This window comes from Anser cygnoides, chromosome 2 (genome assembly GCF_040182565.1).
Source record: "Anser cygnoides isolate HZ-2024a breed goose chromosome 2, Taihu_goose_T2T_genome, whole genome shotgun sequence".
NCBI classification, from domain to species: Eukaryota; Metazoa; Chordata; class Aves; order Anseriformes; family Anatidae; genus Anser; species Anser cygnoides.
In genome coordinates this window covers 61,180,770-61,198,795 of record NC_089874.1, presented here as the reverse complement: position 1 = coordinate 61,198,795, position 18,026 = coordinate 61,180,770, and the positions used below count along the sequence as shown (strand labels likewise).

Below are 18,026 nucleotides of genomic sequence, written 5' to 3'. Positions count from 1 at the left end.
CCTGTGGTTAGTTACCGCAGTGTTTTTCACATTTGCTTGTGCATGTAATTTATCATTAGTAAATGGAATGTTTTTGTGGTTTTAGCTGCTGTACAGTTGACGAAAGAATAAAATGATACCCATCTTGCAATTTATTTGTGATGGCTTGGCCTTTGATTTGGTAAATCTGCTTTTCCTCTCACACTGCACATGTCAACTTCTGAGTGCTTTTATGTGTTTGTGATATTAGATGAAAACTTTGACTGAAGTAAGAAAAACTACTTCTTCATTTCACAGAATTGCTTAGGTGGAAAAGGACCTCAGGACCTCTTGAGTTCATCTAGTCCAACTCTCCTGCTCAAGCCAGGTCACCTGAAGTGGGTTCCTCAAGACTGTGTCCAGATGGGTTTAGAGTATAGATAGAAACAGATACAGATACAGAAACAGAGTACAGATAGAAACTCCACAGTCTCTGGACAATTTGTTCCACTGTTTAACATTTGTCATGGTAAAATATGTTTTGTGCTCAGGTGCAATGCCATGGGTTTTTAATTTTTGCTTATTGCCTCTTATCATTCAATGGGTGCTACTGAAAAGGGTCTGGCTCCCCCTTGCTCACTCCCTCCCACCAGGTATTTATATTCATTGGTAAGAATCCCCTGAGTTTTCTCTTCTTCTAGGCTAAAGTCTCAGCTCTTATCATTTCCTCATGTCAGATATTGCAGTCTCTTAATCATCTTCATGGAATCACAGAATGGTTAAGGTTGGAAGGGACCTTAAAGACCATCCTGTTCCAACACCCCTGCCATGGGCAGGGACATCTCCCACTAGACCAGGTTGTCCAAAGCCCCATCCAGCCTGGCCTTAAACACTTCCAGGGTTAGGGCATCCACAACTTCTCTGGGCAACCTGTTCCAGTGCCTCACCACCCTCACAGTGAGGAAGTTCTTCCTTTTATCTAATCTAAATATCCCCTCTTTTAGTTTAAAGCCATTAGTCCCTGTCCTATCGCTACACTCCCTGACCAAGAGTCCCTCTCCAGCTTTCCTGTAGGCCACCTTTAGGTATTGGAAGGCTGCTGTAAGGTCTCTCCAGTCTTCTATTCTCCAGACTGAGCAAGCCCAAATTCTCTCAGCCTGGGTTCATAGGAAATGTGCTCCAGCCCATTGATCATTCTCTGTTATATTCAGCTTCAGGTTAGCCTTGGCTTTCCTAACCCTTTGCTTGCACTACTGCAAGTTGAGAAGAACAAACTGGTTTATTTCTAAACACTGTGACCTGATTCAAGACACTACAGCTCAAAACTACTTTGTTTACTGTACTGCATTCAAATATCATTTGCTTTTTTGGAGCTGTGGGGTGAATGCTGATGTAAGAACATTTAGCTTTAAAAAAAAAAATGGTAAAAAGGTCATAACTAAAATATTTGCTGACAAAAATTGCTTAGTGTAGAAGCTCAGATTAAAATGTGAATCTCTATGGAAAGAGACCAAAAGATTTTTTTTCCATTGTAAACAAATAAGGCTAGACAAATAGCAAAGGAGGTTGTTAAATGCAATAAAACATTTTAATAGTAATTATGATTCTATGTGTACTGCTAATTATTATGGAGAATGCTAGGGGAATTTCTGTACTTAAGCCATTTTCTGCAAGGGGTCAATTTGAGAAATTGTTAATTTGAATATTCAATATAAAAGGCTTTAGAACAAATTGGTAAAATGGATACTTATAAATCATCTGTGTCAGTATATTGGAGCAAGGTGAAATTTTGTTGGAGCCTGTGTTATTAATATGCATCATAACTTTGCCAAGGAAAACATACAAAAAGTTAACTGACCACATCAAGCTGTTTATGTAAACATACAAATCATTTCACTTTTCTGAAGCAGATGGAGGAACCTTATCAGTAATCCTTCACTTTTTAAGGTACCTCCTATTCCTTTGCTTGCTGTTCATAGTGTTCAAATGCTTTTCCTCTTTCTTCTTGTTTCTTAGATGTGGAAGCCTATTAAAAATAAGGGGATTTGGGCAGAGAAATCTGTCTGTAAACAATGTCTTGGATGTTGTGATGTTAGGCATGATAGTATGTGATCAAAAAACAGGTTTATGTGAGTTAATTGAGGCATCTGATTTGGATGCCTGGTTTTGTGGAAAAATTAGTGCAGGAAACAGGTTAATGCTGTGTTCTGAAAGGCCCTCAAAAAGTACTCAGTTCCCTGACTGTAGACAGGAGCTATGCATGTGACAATGTACAAGGATAAGGATTGGAATTAAAGTGAAGTGGAATGACCCTTGGACTAACTGAATTCTTGTAGGTTCCCGAGGGCTTAGATGCAATATTTCAGATGGAAAGAGACTGAGAACGCAGTCTAAGATTATTTGGTAATGCCATAGAAAAGCTATGTGTATATAAAATGCCTAGCTGGAGATATGGAAAATATGAGTTAAAGAAGATCCAAAGAGAAATATTGTTTGTCAGATGTAAGAGATGTGCTGGCCTAGAACATTGGATTAAATGGACTAGTTGTCTTCCCAAATGTTGAAAATTGTTGAGACAAATTATCTTGGTTACAGAAACCCCTTTTACTTCTAAACAGTGGGATTTCATCCATCATTTTGCACCTCACTTACAGGCTGCGCAAGAGATAATAGGAATATGTTAGCTCTCAAGCTCTTTCTGTTTTGCAGGTCCTGTGAAGGATAATGGATACACAATATAACATGAATTATGTTACATGGTCTTTGAACAGAGGATTGGAGTGGTTTATGCTGTTTCACTCAGCCAGTTTCAAATATGCTTTTTAAAGGGTGTATTTTATGTATCATGGCTATTATTAACAGACAAAATGATGCTGGTCATTGTTAATGACTATCATGAACTCTATTACATTTTAGATATGAGAATACAGAGACAGACATTTTGGCATAACACTTGATAATGCATAAGTAACCAAGAAATAAACATGTCCAGTGTGTCAGAATCGGGGTGTTTTCCCATTTTTTTTTCTTGTTGTTCATTCTACATGCTGAAGACATTATGGCAGATTCGTTTAATAAATTACAAGTAATTACTGGACACTACTTCCCCTATCCATTTAGTTAACTCATTAATGAGACTGGATATCATCTGGAATGTCTTGGTTTCTTATTTTTGGAACCATATTACCTTTCATGTTTAAACATCATAGGTATGGAATGCAATCAATAAACAAGTAATTTGAAGGAATCAGTTTCACCCTGCAGCATAACTTGTATAACAGCTGTGATCAAGATGTCTTTCAGATTTTTTTTGTCTCATTCAGTTGCTACATATAAGTATAAATAAGTCGAGTTGGGTATTAAAACTTTTTTAATTTTAGGGGCCATCCAAAAATATGGAAAGTAACTTTCTGACTCCAGACTGCATTGTATCCTTCCTTTGTATTATTCCAGAGAGTGTGTGCTCAAGTTGTAATTGTATGTGTTGTTATTATTATTATTTTAAATATAAGACTCTCTCTGTCTATTACCTTCTACCTTGCCCTTTTCTAGATGCAATTGCCCAGCTTAGCAAGTTCAGATTCTTCCCCCGCTAGCTCAGTTCCTCACCAAACATCAGTTTCCCTTACCTCTTTTGGCAACCCACGCTTTCCTACCAAATTAATTTTTCAGATAATCTCCTTCAGAACCTTCATTCTAACCTGTTTTTTTGCTGCATAATGGGTATGAGCAGTAAATATAAATAAAAAGTGGGCTTGAGCATTCTCCATTGGTCTGTGAGGACAGCTTAGATATATTTGTCAGAACCAACTGCTGGGATGTGGTATGTATACCATGTGTAGCATGTGGATCATGGACTGAATTGTTGGAGATTTTAGCCTTGAAGCACTAGCAAGTGTTTCCTTGGAAAGTGTGTGTTTCCGAGCTCACATCATAGCTTAAAACTGAATTCAGATATTTTGGTGGAAATAAAAAAAAAAATAAAACCTTCAAAAGGCACAACAATATTACTAATAGAAAAGCATAACCATGACAAAAAGGTCTCCCAATTTTTTCAAGTCTTCACTATAAAGAATAGAAGTTCTCAGGGTTTTAAGCAAACATCTGTAAAGTTGTTGTTTTCTAATATAGGAAAACAAACCAGCTTCCTCCTCAGTTTTGTGCTTAGGAATAGCAGAACCATTCTGTGAGAAAACATTCAAAAGTTTTGTTCTCATTATAGTGTAAAGATCAAGATTTGACTCTACTGCATAAAATACTTTTTTCAATGAAAGGTGTGGAGGTGACTGGTTCAGTGGAATTAGGCATGCATTGTAGCAGAAAAAATCTGGAGACAGGCTTCCTGGAAGTCAGAAGCTATGTTACTTTATAATCTACTCAGACTTCAGCAATTTCTCTTACATACAGGAATGCTGTTGGTATGGAATCACCTCTTTTTAAATTTTGGACTGTTGCAAATCGTTAGTGATAGTAAAATGAAAGGCAGTGTAATTTTTCAGAAAGTCCAAGGTCATATGTGGGTGAAGAGTTTAGACATAGGTAAGCCAGATGCTGTTGTCTTTTTGACATTTTGGAAGTCCTGATTAGCAAACCAAGTTTCTTATCCAAACAGTGTTGATTGAATGTATCCAGCCCTGTGGCAGCAGTATTTCTCAATGTTTCTGCTGCTTTTTAAGTGCTCTCAAGCTCCAGATTGTCTGTTCTCACTCACAAGTTGTCTTTGCTGGTGAGAGTAATCTTAAAATTAGTCTAAATATAATATATTTTGACAGTTCTGTGGTTGAGATTGGTTTAAGTTTTTTTGAAAATTGGCTGCTTAAAGTAAATCATGTACAGGTCACAGGCGAGTGACCATTTGTTGCTATCGGTATGGTCTGTAAAGTTCGACGAAGAAAGTCAGTTTATTTCTGAACAGGAGGGGGCACTGTTTAAAAGGACAACATTATTTTCAAATTAAAGCACTTTTTTCTTTTCTTAATACCTCTGAAGGTAATACGTTTGGAAAGACTTTGAATTTTGTAAGTTTTTTGAATGATGAAAGCTATTGCTCTTAGCTTCTCAACTCCTGTCCCCCCGCTCTGTTCGTTTATTACTTTTTGATTGAACTGTGTTTGCTTTACTTCTCTTCTACAGGTTTTGCTGAAGCTGGGCGTTCCTTATTTTTTGGCTCCTTTCCTTCTTTTCTAGGAAGCAAGCTACATAATACCTTGTATCATATGCAGATTGCTTTCTTTGTGTCATTTATGGCATTACCCAATTTCTTCTTTTCAATGTTTCCTTTTTCTGTCATGCCATTTCTTAAAATATGGCTGTGTGGTACTTAGTTTTATGCCTGTTTAAAGATTTATTTATTTATTTATTTTTCTCTTTTAAACAGGAGAAAAACAGTCTGGTGTATTTATGCTTGAAAGAGATTGAAGACATAATGATGATCTGTTATGCAGAAATATTTGTAGTTCAACCAAAACAAAAAAAGTAAGATAAGATGTTTGGAATTGGTGTTTTTATTAACTTTGTATTACTGTAACAGATTATATTTCTTCAGGATTTGTGGTCTCTAGCCCCAACGAGTCTTAACTCTGATTTTAAAAATGATTAGACTACACTGAAGTGTTAATTGTGCTTGCTAGCAAAGAGTAGTGTTGTAAAAAGACAAAAAATAAGTGGAAAGAATGGCAAAATATTTTTTTTCACATTTTGTGTGTCTTCTGAGTTTCATACGTTCTAAATCTGGAATTGTACCTTGTAATGAATGTACATAAAGTCCTTAAAATCCATAAATGAACATATTCCTTCAAAAATATGTAAGTCTTATGAATCTCTTGCGTGATTCTGATGAATCTGAGAAGCAAAGTAGTTCTTCACTCTATCCATCTGCATAACAGATAATAACTCAAAATAATGTACTGATGATTTGTAGCTGCTCCTCATGAGAAGATGTAATGTTATAATTTTGATGCTCATCCTACTTTGTCTCCAGGATTTTCATGACAGGGAAAAAAACAACCACCTCAGCATGTTTTGCTGGTCAAAGGCTAGCCAAAGTGTTCTTAATCCTCTAATTTGCAGACTTTCAGTGGTGAGATGTGGAATTGCCTTGGACTAGGTATAGTTTGTAGACTCCCTCTTACCAAATGATACTGGCCTATAAAATCATAGATAACTTGGACAGTCTAATTCTCGGTGCTCACTCCTTCCCCTGATGCATGCCTGATGTTTTTGTCACTTCTAGATGGTTATAGGTCTGGATATAATTACTTGGGATAAATTGGTAGACTACCTGCCAACACAATGATAGATCATACATTAAAGAAAATAGAGTATGTTTCATAACATGACATAAATTGGCAAAGTAACTTCTTAAAGTTGTAAATTATTGCTTATGGAGATAGCATACAAGTAGGAAATGAAGTTCTGCTCAGAAGCTGGCTCAAGCAATGTTTTAGTTGTAACTAAATAACAGCAACTGTAGAAATGGTTTTGATCAAAAGTTATTAACATTTCACTCACCCAAATTTACTAACAAGATGATTTCTTTTGTAATTAAAAAAGCAAAATAATTTCATCAAATGATCCTAAAAGCAGGCAAAACAAGTTGAAAAAAAAAGCGCTGAAAGTGAGACAAAAAAAAAAGGCAAGCCAATGCAAGCATGAAGAGCGAAATGGAAATTTGGAGAATTAGCTGAGAATTTAAAGAATTGCAGCAGTCTTTTGATACTCTAAAAGCAGGAATAATTTGAGAGGATGAGATAATTAAAGAAGCTGGGAACTGCAGAAAAAGAGGATCAGTGTCATGGTATCAGTCTTCAGTGAAAGAATGTTCAGAGAAATTTTCAACAGATCTATTGTTTTCTAAAAATAGAAGATACTGCACTGTCAGACTGCCATGTCAAAAGAGGCATTTTCAGAACAAACTGGGCGTCTTGCTTCCAGTAGTTCTTGATGTGGTTTGAGAATGAAAAGGCAGGTCTGGAAAACTCTGAACATTATACCTCTCTTAAATAAACAGAAAAATCAGATTTGCAACTTGTGAGGTATGAACTTACTGACAGCAATTGACAAAGCATTTGAAGGTGAAAAAATATGCAACATCTACCTGAGCCTGATTTGATAAAAATAGAGCACTTAAAAAGAAAATCAAGCATGTCAAATGTGTTAGTTTTTGCATTGTGCAGTTGGAAGATGGATTAAAGACTTGATATGTCAATTTTTTTTTGATAGCTTGAAGTTATCTGAGTGAGTTGTTAAATTATTAAGCAGGGTTTAGAGGTAAAATAGTCTATGATAATAATTTTTGAGGAGTTTTTGAGGCTTTACAGAGACAAATCATTGCTGGGATAATATAATTAGCAGGTATAATAGGGCAATAAACCTTGTGGCATATATTTCAACTGTAGTAAAGTTCTTGACACTCTCACAAAACACTTTCATAAATAAGCTAGGGAAATGCAATGTAAAACAAATAATAAAATCGTTTCTGGAGTGACCAGAAACTAGCTTAGATCTTGTACTATACAAGCGAAAACTATTAGTATCTCATATGTGACGTGGAAGGCAGTACCTCAGAACTGACATTGCTGGATATTTTGTTTTGATAAAAATGGTGATAGAGTAGAATAAGGATGACTCCCAAATCCTCATGTGATTAAGAACTACAGGGTGTTTATTGTGGGGTTTGGAGTTAAGGGGCGGGAGGAGTCTAGAGGTGATTTACAGATATAAACCATAATTTTCTCTTTATAGCATTATAAATCTTTAAAATTGTTTCTGGGAGTGTGGCTAGCTCACAGATAAGTTATGTAGGTCTGGCCTCAAAAGCTCTGCTCAATTTTTCCTCCCACAACCACGGATTTAAAATATTCCTAAGAGTCCCTGTGTCACCAGAGCCCAATGGGCAGTTGCGTGATGTATTCCTGGTGTAAAAGCTGCAATTTAATTGCCTGAGATCTGTATACAGCTCAAAAGGTCCACAAAGCAGAAAGGGAGTACAAGTGTATTGTACAGCACGATTAGAATTAGAAATGACCTTGACCAATTTGTCTACACAAATAATAGAGCAAGGGTAGAATTAAATGTTGGAGCAGTCCAATGTCCAATGTACTGTTCTTAATCAGAAATAATCAGGTCCTTTTAAAGATACTGTGAGTGAGAGAAGGGTGCTCAGAAGATTTGGATGTAATAATGGTGGGGCATGATCAAAATTGAACACAAGTCCATGATATCATATTGTCATAGATGAAGGATTTGCATTATACTGGATTATATTAAGGCAAATATGACCTAAAAGACTACTCCTGCCCTACTCCACATTGGTGTGTTCTCAGTTGGAAGGCTAAGTCTGCTTCTTGGTGACATATTTAAAAAGTGATGTGAACAACTGAAGAGAGTTGAGAGAACTATGGGTAAGAATCATTGTATAAGGAAGGTAGCTCAGAAACCTCATTTTTTCTTAACTAAAAGCTGCTATGATCAGAAAGAGCTATTGTGGCCATTTAACCTGTTCTTCCTAAAATGTTCTGTAAATTTGCACGTAGTAATTCTTAAATGAAGATCCTGATGGTATGTGAAGGCATCAACAAAAAGTCCTTGCTTAATGTGTAGGAGCAGTCAATATGTTGCTTGGTTTTCAAAGTGAGAGCGTTAGGAACAAGAAAAAAAAAAGGTAGGTAGTAATTAAAATAATAAGAATTTGGATGTGACCATTGGAGAATTGGGTTGTCCGATTTTGAGAGATAAGTGATTTGGAATAGGAGAACAGCATATGATATAATAAATGACGCAGATCCACTATTATCTGCTATTAAAGATGCCTTTCTCAAACTGGGTAAATCAAGGTGGCATCTGAAGTTGGAAGACTGGATATTTAAAAATGGTAGTGCATTGCAGAGAAATTTGTCTTGTAGCACTCTGCAGAGTTTGCTGTCGTACGTCCTTGAGAGCAAGATGGTTGTAGAATTAAAAATTGAGTAGGCAAATATGCAGATAATGAGAACAGGCACAGTTATAACTAGATATTCACATCAGGATGTTTGGAACAAGCCAGGAAACTACTGACCTCTTTGAATTCCAGACTACATGGTGTCAGTTGTTTGTTGTACAGTTCAGGATTGATACTTGAAAGAAACTTCATCATCAAATTTAATGATGATCTTGTTTTGAGGAAGGGTAGATCACAGTATTTCCTTGTAGATTTTAGATATGGTGAGAATCAAATACTTTGGTGCTTTTCTGCCCTGTGCTGATGTGCTCAGTTGTAATTCTCAGTGTAAACTACATGTTCACAAAAATTAACAACTGGCTCCTTTTGCAGCTTCATGGCATGCAGCAGAAACTATTGAAAGGGTACTATGCTTCTCACATGTAGTTATTCTGATATCTGAGGTGGCCATCTATAGAATCAAATTTACCAATTAAGACTATATTCGTTCTAAATATGAATTTCTGCAAGACTTGAGGATAGAGCTTTAATTTATAAGGCACAACGGTTAAATATTGTAGAGCCATAATCTCTCTTTCTCTCTCTCTCTCTCTCTCTCTCTCACACACACACACACAAAAAAAAAAAACTCGAAGTTAAAAAGTTATGCTTGTATATATGTTTGTAAATTGAGACTAGTTCTACCTATTCTGCTGGGGAGTAGGACAGTTTTTGAAGCTATCATTCCTTACTCCTTGTATTCACCAAATGAATAAAGTAGCCAAAATCTCTGATGTGACAATTTTAATCTCTACTTGTATTATACTGTGTTTGCAAGCAGAATTTCTCAATGTTTGGGTAAACCTTAATACAGAACTCTGCCTTTTCTACATTATCTCATGAATCCAAGATACCTGATTTCTTTCTAGACATCTAAAGAAATTTGTGTCTCATCTTGAAATATCTTTAGCCTTGTAGACATCATTTGAGTATCCAAATTGTCAATTTTTCCTTTTGGCTTATCCATCTGTTGTGGTTTAACCTGGCAGCAGCTAAACACCACACAGCCGTTCGCTCATCCTCCCCCTCCCTCTCTGGGATGGGGGAGAGAAACGGGAAAGTGAAGCCTGTGAGATGAAATAAAGACAGTTTATTAAGACAGGAAAATAATAATAATAATGATAATAGTACTACTACTACTAATATGTACGAAACAAGTGATGCACAATGCAATTGCTCACCACCCGCTGACCGATGCCCAGCCTATCCCCGAGCAGCCGGCCCCCCACCCCGGCCAGCCACCCCTATATATTGTTTAGCATGACGCCAGATGGTATGGAATACCCCTTTGGCCAGTTTGGGTCAGCTGTCCTGGGTTTGTCCCCTCCTAGCTCTTGCTGCACCCCTAGCCTGCCCGCTGGCAGGACAGAGCGGGAAGCTGAAAAGTCCTTGGCTTGGTGTAAGCACTGCTCTGCAACAAAAAACATCAGCATGTTATCAGCGCTCTTCTCATCCTAATCCAAAACATAGCACCCTACCAGCTACTAGGAGGAAAATAAACTCTGTCCTAACTGAAAGCAGGACACCATCAAATGGAAAAACTGTTTTTAACGTTAAAAGGTAGAGAATTTTCTTATGCAAGGAAGTTAATTGGCAGAAATTCAGATGTCCAAATTCAGCTTTGATAATGCAAAAAAAAAAAAAAAAGGCAAAAACCAAAACAAACACAAACCCCCAACCCCAAAACAATTGTTCTTGTTTCTGTGAATGGAGAAATAATTCTTGTTGTTCCTAAGAACAAAGCAATCAATCACAATGGTGATACAGCGACAAATCAGTGGTAGTGTTACGTAGTACATAGTTCTGCAGATTTTTCTTTTTTAAAAAGTGAATTTTTGATGCCAGTCACAATGCATTTACATAACCCAACAGTGTTGTGTTGAGAAAAAAAAAGCTATCTGGAATGTGCTGATATAGCTGCGTTGCTTTTGTGAGCTGCCTGCCTCAGTCATTTGTCATGGTGTAGATGGTGTAGCAGTACGTGCTGTTAATGGATTTTCATTACTTGTTTAGAGCTAAAAGAAGATTTGTGTAAATGCAAAACTTCAGGAAAGAGTCTGTTAAGAGACAACCGTTGATTAAAGAAACTGCCCCCTAAGTTTCAGGGGCAATTCAGGGACTATCATGTTCTAAGGTTTTATGTCATTTTGGCATTCTTAAATGTTTGCTGCCTCTTGCAGAAAGTCACCTGTGATGTTCCCAAACCTTCTTTTGCTTGTCACAAACTTTGTTTCAGAATTCTGCTGCCTCAGGGCTGGCACTCTGTGGCCATCATTTCTTCCCAAAGTAAAATACTTAATATATGCAATATAAACTGCAGTCCTAACCACATGAAACTTAGTTTGTGTAAATGTATTTATTTATAAAATAAAGCAAATATTGTTATTTGGTAGGAATGAAAACAGAAGACTTTCTAGCAGTTGACTGCTTTATTCAGAAATGAGTTATGCGGGCCAGTGGGAGCTTTTAATTTCTTTTCCTAGCAATTAGTGTTAATTATTATCCTACTATATACAGCTATGTGAGTGGGTCATTCTTACTGGTGCTATATAGGGAACTTGATCTTGATTTCTGTTCCTTAAGAAGACCACCTAAATCTTCCCCATTGTCTGTTTTATATCACAGGTGATATATTCACAAACAGGTTGTAACCTCTTCTACTTTTCTGGACACAAATAAAAAACATTGTGTGAGTGTGTTAGGCACAATAATTTTTTCCATGTTGCGTTTAGTGTCATATTTGGTGCTTTTTCTTAATATGGAGTTATTTTTTTTAAATAAAAAAAAAGCAGTAATCCTAATCACTCTGAGGAAGACTGGGAAACAGTGACCCCACTGTTAATCAAAGGCTTACAAATGGATGACAAACAATAGGATTACTTTGAATTGCTTTGTTGTAAAAAAAAAAAAACTTTTGTTTTTTCTCTTTTAAGGTTCATTTGTTTTGGAAGCTTGATTAATAGGATTTGAATTCTTGGGACTGCTGGTTATAATATTGTAAAGTTTTTCAAAATCCTCACAATTTTTTTTTTTTGGTTTTGTTCATGTTGTAATTAAGTTGGAAGTGTCAGCTTATCTAAGCACCTTAAACTTGTAAAGGCTTTCTGTATGCATTACCCTTAAACAGTTGGTTTGGGAATTGTCATATAACTTTACCACTCAGTTGTATCATACTCTGAAGATGAACCGTATAAAAAATTTAAAACTATATCTGCTTATTCAGGAAGTCTGTCAGCTGCAAACTGTTGGAAGCTGGGAGAGTACTCAAGAAAAATATTAGATAGGCTTATCCTGTTCATATTGGCATCTGTTTTTCTCCATTTCTGAGACAGAACATGTAGATAGCTGGGTCTTGAGACTGATCTAGTACATTTGTTCTTATATTCCTGTGCTATCCCGTGCTCTTTAGACAACAGCTAAACTTTCACACCCATTAGCACAGCTCAGACAGCATGAAGACAGATTCTCTGTGTTCCTGTCCCTCTGGAGCATTATCGATGGAACTAATATTGTTGCCCAAAATACCAATTGCAGGACTAAAAAGTCCCCCTAGCAGCACCTTTAAAAACAATTTTGAGAACATGAGTTTCCAAAAGGTTGCAGAGTAAAATGTGAACCATCCGGGCCTGACAGACGTTGCAGATCAATTTAGCTGGGTACCTCTTAATTGGAGGAAAAGCAAAATGGGCTTGACTTCTGGAGTCTCTTTGTAGTGGTGATGGCAACAATGCTTTTTAACCTGTTATACACAAAAACTGTCCACTCCAGTCAGAGGTGATTGAAATATGAATATCCCAAAGGTGCATTTTAAGAGTATTTCAGAATAAAAGCAAACGTTAATGATGCCACCTTGTGCAGGACTAATGTTAACCACATTAGTTGTTAGGATACAGGATCAAAGGATAATTTTCCTACTTAAATTATTGTTGTTGGATTTATCTGCTTTTTTTTTTTTTTCCTGGTTTCCCAATATATTAATTTTGCAAAGAGCTAACAGACCCATTCAAAGTGGGGAAGCTTCTGTAACATTCAGCTGGTTGACAAACTTCTTGGAACTGAGTGTGAGGCTGTTTTCTATACAACAGGCTTCTGTCAGCACAGCTGTGCTGGTTAGGAATGTGAAGAGGTGTGAACATTGACTGGTTTAGTTGTTTTGGCAGAAGCCATTAGCAACTATGCTATTATATTGGCAAAAGTTTTTTTCTTTTACTGGTAAAATTGATCTGCTCAGAATTGCGTTTCTGTAAGTGGTTTTACATTCTAGTATAAAGCATAATTTGTCCTGGAAAGTTACATTTGCATAAGCAGTGCTTTGCCAGTATATGGCGTACTGTTATCATTAGAGTAATGAAGGGCTCTGGCATAGACACAGAACAAACTTCCAAAATATATCATTAATACAAACTAATAAGAAAAGGTTGGAAGCTGAAAGGAGACATGTTGAAACAAAGTTTTCTGAGAAACTGATGGGAGCTGACAGGCCCCCCTCTCTGTTGGTGGGATTGGTATCCTTGTGTGATTCAGATCTGACGTGCACTTGGTATCCTTGTGTGATTCAGATTTGACGTGAAGGTACGCTTATTTGAGTGCCTCTAAGTCTTCGAGTTTGCGTGCTTCTGTCACCAGCACACCAGCAGCAGCTAGGGTGCATGTATTTTTGCTGTAAATGATTGAGCTAACCTTTTGCGCTTGCATTAAACATCTTAGCTGAAAAGCCGTGCTGTTTTTTTCCGCTACTGTTTCTCCAGTCACATGTAGCCTGAATGTCCAAAATATTGTGAGTTTAGAGAAATGGTTGAAACTGATTGCAGTTCTGAAACACTCTTGTGTTCCTGTTCCTTGTTCAGTATGAGAAATATATACAAACTTTAATGAACAAGTCATAAATCTTCCTTGCTTTAAAACTCAGTATTGACTTTCAGCTATGCATAGAAGTAGTGGTTTTCTTATGACTTCATGCTCATTGCTTGGTCTTTCATCTAAATGTAAGCACCCTAAAATTAGAAATATTTTGTATAAAATTTGAAACTTCAGGATTTTGGACTCTGTCCTAATGAAGAATACCAGAGAAGACAGCCTGTGAGTTGTAAGGTTTGACACTGGGTTAGTTTACAGTGAATGAAACCAGATTAGGCACTGAAATCCTGGGTATGAACAACATAGCAACGCAGTACAATTGTGGAGACACTTACTGATGGTTTAATGTTTATTTTTCAGTAGCTATTATACTTGGACTGATGCCTAGCTAAGTTAACAGAAATAAAGCTGGAAGATTTTAGGCAGCTTCAGAAGCCATGCAGTAGGCTTTTGTAAAGCTATGCTTATTGTTCTTGAGTTTTAATATTCTAAAGAGAAGACCCAAGCAAAGATCACCAAGCAGTTTTTGTTATTACTAAAAAGATCTCACATCTGGTTTCCAAAGAAGTTCGTTTCAGGAGACAGTCATGTCTTGTAACCCTCTTTTCTGCTTTGTTGTTTTATTAATTTTTTTTTTGTATGTGATAGACTTTCTATATGAGAGTTGCAGCATTTTTGTTTCTTTTACTGTTTAAAATGTTGAGGCTTTGAGATTTCAGCAAAATAATGGATCAGTATGACTTACTAAGATGATGCAAAGTTCCCATGTCTTTGTTGTTGGACTTCACTGTCTTTTCTGTGGGTATTATTAGATTGGTAGGAAGACTGTAAGTAGCTGATGTTGACCTGAAAATGTTTCCTAGTATGCATGTGGTCTTCATTACTTCTGTTTTTAAAATACCGTGATAAAATAAATCCCTTTGCCAGTAGCTAAAAAAGAAAAAGAAAACAGTTTTGGGTGTAGAAGACACAAACTGTTGAAAAATAGTCTGTATTTTGTCATTTACAGAAACCGAAATGGTGGCAGTATCTGGCACTTTTCCATGTGCTTGAACATTAAAAGCATTCTGTATCCCTGTGTTTATGTCAGAGTTGGCTGAAACCCACTGATCTGCAAGTTGTCTTGTAGAGAAAACTTTGTCATTAGAAGTTGTAGATTTTACGGCAATGTAAGGGTAATGAGAACAGGACTGTGCAAAACAGTCCTCCCATAAGTAAAAGTTCTTGTAAAGGAAAGAGAATAATCTGCTTGTGACGCATAGGACAAGAAGTGATTGTTTAAATGTAAATAAAAAAGACTCATATTAAAAGTTAAGAAAAGCACCCTCGTAGATAGAAGGCTTTTTTGCACTGGAGTAGAGTCGTTATGGATACTGCAGTCAGAATACAGGTACGTTGTGGTTGTGTCTTGCAGCGAACCATGACCATCTTTTCAAAAGAATGGTTGGGGTTGGGAAGAAAAATTTTGTAACTTCTTCTAAGACAGTACATCTTTCATAAGAATTCAATGGAGCTACAATTACCAGATGCTTGCTTACACAAAGCTATATTCTTTGTATGGTAAGACGGGTTATCAAGTATCATAGAATCGTAGAATGGTTTGGGTTGGAAGGGACCTTAAAGATCATCCAGTTACAACCCTCCTGCCATGGATAGGGATACCACCCACCAGACCAAGTTGCCCAAAGCCCCATCCAGCCTGGCCTTGAACACTTTCAGGGATGGGCATCCACAGCTTCTCTGGGCAACCTGTTCCAGGGCCTCACCACCTTCATAGTGAAGAATTTATTCCTTATACATAATCTAAACCTATCATTTTTTAGTTTAAAATTATTACACTTTGTTCTGTCACAACGCTCCCTGAGGAAGTGTCTCTCCCCAGCTTTCTTGTAGGCCCCCTTTAAATACTGCTATTATGTACCTGCTCAGATAATATGATGTACGATTGTCAGATTTTTATTTCTCTCAAATTAACTTCATTGCAGTTTTGAAAAATTTCACAAGGTGATATCTCAAGATGGTTAGTGTTGTCTAATTAAAGGTTTGTTCAGTTGTTCGGACATTCTTTTTCTGGTATCCTGTTGTATGTTGTATATCATTTCTTTTGAAGGTGTTTCTCATCAATGAGATATGAGTCAGAGAACTTGATTAGATTTTACCTGTGTTAAGAAAATCTTTGTAGAGGAAAAAAAGCTAGGTTGTGCAGTTTTCCCCTGCAGATACTTACTCTATGAAGGCAAAGATTCTTTTCACATATAACTCTTCCTTAGAAGGCAGCTGGAAAAATCTATTGTTAGAAAAATATTCAAGTTAGGCAATAAATAATGAGTTGTTGAATTAACCAGTTTAGCTGTTAGCTGTTTAGTAACCATATGCATTTACTTTTTTTTTGGTTTGCGTGTTAAATTCCTGTGAATGATCAGTAACTATTGTATGTAATGATGCATAGTTTAATCAAGGAATCTGCTATCATTAAAAACAGTAGAGCTTACTTTCATATGTATTTCCAAGAAAAGGCTCTTTCAAATTTTCTTTTTGTTCATGTAGGCTCTAATGTGCATATATGTTACTGGATCCTTTTGCCTCCATCTGATCTTTCAGAGCAGTTCATTTAAACTTTAAGCTGGGATTTACACTTTCACTATGTTTAAAAAAAAAAAAAGTTGTATGAGGACTGCAAATTATATTCAGTTTACTGTTTGTGATGTCAGAAATCAGAGAGCTCATTCTTTGAACTAAGAAAGGATTGAGCTTATATTTATACAAGTAAAATGTACGTAAACCTAATGTAAAGCTATAATCAGACTCAAACAAACAAAAAACAATGAAGTTATTATGTTGGAAGAAAAGCCTGGAATTTTAATAATATAGTGTATTACATATAACCTAATCCTCTTCAGAAATTAAATACTTAGGAACTAATTATTAGAGATTTGCTTTGGAAAGTTTTGAGGAAATGTTTGGAAAAAAAAAATCATACTGATTTTGAGCTTGTTTGACTTGCTTTTCTAGCTTCAACTTGTAGTAATTAATGTCCTGTGAGGAACTGTATATTTGAACTTAGAGGGAGAGTTCATAGTTATAGCATGCAAACTCACATGTATGTCCAGAGATGGATGCAGTGAAGTACTCAGTCAAGGTTTGTTTCTTCCAGTGGATGTGGCTGCACAAAAGTATAAGCAGTCACACCAAGTGAAGGTCTCTTGAGACCACAACTACTTTAGAAAGAATGATGGCTGATTCAGGTGAGAAAAAATTGTGTAATTAAGTAGTTACTTTAAAATTCTTTCAGAGTCATGGGATAATCATGTACTTATCAATTACTGTGTACCCGTTGCTTTGGTGTTGATAGCTCTCTGACACTGTACTGCTTGCCCACAGCATTAAAAATGTTCATGGAAAATGTACTCCACAGCCGCTTTCTAGTTCTATGCATTTTTTCACTACAGAAACAGCAAGATTGTTTGTATCTGTTGAGCTGAAATATGACATCTTTCTGTTGAAAAAAATCTTTCCCTTGGCTTATTCCCAACATTAGCCAGGGGTTTGTCCCAAATGTTCCTTCTCATACCTTGGTAGATGTAACAAGGTAGAGGCAGGTGGGTGGGGTGAGGAGGACTTAAAGCAAAGCAGGTGGGACAACACAGAGGTTCATAGATGTAGTTCACCTCAGGACTTAGCTAGTTTCTGTGGAAGTGTTATGACCTGGATGAGTCTGAGGGAATGGTTGTGCTGTACAGCTTGGAGTAGTTGACTTTACTATTTTAAAATTAGCTGTTACAATGTAAGTATTTGGAGTCATAAGATCAACTGTATCTGTATCAAGCAGGGTGCAAGGAGTGAGTTGTTACCTTTATGAGCATGTAGCTAGGAATATTTGTATTAACCCAAAACAATGGTGGGGAATTTAGGTTTGTCTGAGTCTCCTTGCGAGGGGGAGTTTGAGTACTTAATCCAAGTGTCTTTTAACAGGTTAAGCTTTTAATTGAAATTTTCGTTTCAGAAAATAGGCACTGAGTTTCACTTGATTCCCGAGGTCATGTAGAAGAACACCTCTACATAGATTGGGAAGCCACTTCTGCCTTGAAATTCAGAGTATGACAGTTAAATTTCAGCTGACGTGGTTACAAAAATAAAAGCAATAAGAGCATCCTCTAGGTGATTACAGTTTAGGTTATGGAGGCAACAACTGCTTTCTCTTAGCTTGTTTGGCATGTTGAAGGGCTAGAAAACA

General features: G+C 36.6%; 1 protein-coding gene across 14 annotated transcripts in view; it reads left to right on the top strand.

Annotated features, from left to right (window-relative positions):
* SUGCT (succinyl-CoA:glutarate-CoA transferase) overlaps window positions 1-18,026 on the top strand; it is a 336,870-nt gene that overhangs the window by 16,957 nt on the left and 301,887 nt on the right. The window lies entirely within an intron of this gene.